This window comes from Chrysochloris asiatica, unplaced genomic scaffold, assembly GCF_000296735.1.
Source record: "Chrysochloris asiatica unplaced genomic scaffold, ChrAsi1.0 scaffold00222, whole genome shotgun sequence".
In the NCBI taxonomy this organism is placed as follows: Eukaryota; Metazoa; Chordata; class Mammalia; order Afrosoricida; family Chrysochloridae; genus Chrysochloris; species Chrysochloris asiatica.
The window spans coordinates 5,006,208-5,008,653 of NW_006408740.1; the positions used below are offsets into that span (position 1 = coordinate 5,006,208).

Here is a 2,446-nt window from a genome sequence, read left to right on the forward strand (position 1 = left end):
TATTGTAAAGGCTATAAAGATTTGCAGCACATGAGAAGATGCCTTCTGCTCCTTCACACTGCATACAAATTATGTGAATTATGTTGCGTATCTCTTGGTCCACTGTCTGGTATCCTGTTATGCTCTGTTCTGTTGGTCAAATACTAAGTGGCTATGCTTCCAACCAGAGGATCTGCAGGATTGTAATCTGTCAAAAGTGAACAAATAGCAAAACCTTTGAAATAGTCAAAGCAGGACTCCAGTCATCTTTAAGGATGTCCAGACAGATGACTCCCTGACTGTTGATATTGCAGTGATAAATTCTGGTGTGGAAAATAACCTTTGGTGGCTTAAATGGATTATCTGATGAAAATGTGATATCTAGAAAAAACACACCACCTTCATATACAGAACCTGGTGGACCAAGTATAGTCGATTTCCATTCGTATATGTTGTCTCCTTTAGGCCCAGCACTGCAGTTAGGAGGAGGATCAAGGGTGGTTTCTGCTAGTTCCTTCTGAAATTTTTTTAGCACTAGTGGATAACCTAGCAGTGGTTTTGCTAGATAGTTTGGTGTTTTTCTTCCGCAGGGTGGCTGAAGGTTTTCTTTCTTCTTGTTCTTCAGGCTCTGGAGTGGCTGGATCTCACTGGCCTGCATCTGAACTCCCACTGCTGGTGCTGGGGCTCTCATCATCTGACCTCTGCCTATCGCTGGACATCTTGGTGAAGTTATTTATTGGGAAACTCGGCCGCCTGCCCTGCCCGCACGCATGCCACTAAAGTGTGGGTGAGGGAGATAGCAAAAAATTCTTCTTTAAGGAAATGGGGGCAGTTGGGGTGGGGTGGGGCGGGGCGCTAGAAAAAATAAGCTGAGGAGGATCTGGCCGGGATTGTGGAACATTGAAAGTGGAAAGGGGTTGTGCATTGCTGGGCTCTAGCCTGAGGGTGGCTCCGCCCAGTGCCTTGGGGGGGTGGGGAGAAGGAGGGGAGAAGGAGGAGCTCAGCTGAGAGAGAGCACGAGCTCCCAGCAAGGTGGAGGGGACACGGGAGACCCCTGCACGCTGTGGCCTCCCACCGCCACCACCCGGCTCTGCTCTTCCCGACGGTGCAGTCAGCAAGACTCTATTTAATCTCTTTTTAATCTGTTTTTGTCTTTGTGTGTAAGGCATGTCTCTTGCAGACAACTTATTGAAGGATCTTTTTCTTCTCCATGCTGCCACTCTCTGTCTCTTGACTGGTGCATTTAATTTATTGACGATCAGTGCAATTATCAATATGTACAAATCAATTGCTGTCATTATGTTCATTTTTTGTGGCGTTGGTTTCTTTGTTTTGGATGCCTTCCTTTGCTGAGTTAATTTTTATTTATTTATTTTTGTACTCTTTCATATTAGTTTCATCATAGTTTTAATATTTCCTTCTTTTGGGGGGGATTTTCTTTTTCTTAATATGTTGTGAAATATTAATTTTATTTGAGGTCACCCTATATTCTATTTTTTTCCTAAATGTAAAATAGTTTATTTTATCCTGCAATTTACCTGACCTCCTCACCACCTGGATCTGTTTCTATATTTTTTCCTTCTCTCATATTGTAATTTTTCAGATCGTAGAGTGACCTCTCAGGTCCTCTGAATTTGTGCTTGTAGTTTTTGCTCTGCTCAGGACTCTTGTCGACTGAGTTCTGGGTATTGTTGCCACATTTGCCAATCTCTGATTGTTGTCTGTTCTTATTGGTTTTCTGTCCAAAGAACTCCCTTTAGGATGTTTTGAAGAGCTGTGTTGGCTTTGACAAAGTCCCTTAGCTTCTGTTTATCCTGGAATGTTTTGATTGCACCTTTGTATTTGAGTAAGAGCTTTGCTAGGTAGACGATTCTTGGTTGGCATTTTCTTTTTCTTTCAGGGTTTTATATATGTCTCCCCTTTGTTGCCTTCTTGCCTGCATGGTTTCTGCTAAGAGATCAGAACTTAATCTGGTTTTTTATACCTTCTTAAGTAGCACTTCTCTTTACCTTAGCTGCTTTTAGGATTATCTCCTTGTCTTTCATTTTGGAGAACTTGGTGATTTTCTTTGGGGATCTGTCCTTCCTGGGGTTTGTTCAGCTTCTTGAATGTTTATCTTCTCATCTTTCAGGATGTTAGGAAACTTTCTTTCTAAAACTCTTCAATTATCTCCTCTGTGCTCTTCTGGGATCCGTGGTGTTCTGGGAATCTGATAACTCTCAGATTATTCCTCTTCATGTTGTCCCACATAAATCTTAGACTCACTTCAGATTCTTGTATTCTTTTTTTCTGCTTGCTTTTCTATTTTAGCAGTATTGAAAGATTTGTCTTCAGGCTTGCTGGTTCTGGCTTCCATCTCTTCAATTCTACTCCTTTGCCCTTTGCCCTTTCAGTTATTGTCCGTTTCTGATATTTTATTATTAATCATTTAAAAACCCTTTTTTTTTTTTTTTTGCATGTTTTGATT

General features: G+C 41.5%; 1 pseudogene; it reads right to left on the reverse strand.

Annotated features, from left to right (window-relative positions):
- Window positions 1-78: 78 nt before the first annotated feature.
- On the reverse strand, window positions 79-698 carry LOC102827840 (annotated as a pseudogene).
- Between the last annotated feature and the right edge of the window lie 1,748 nt (window positions 699-2,446).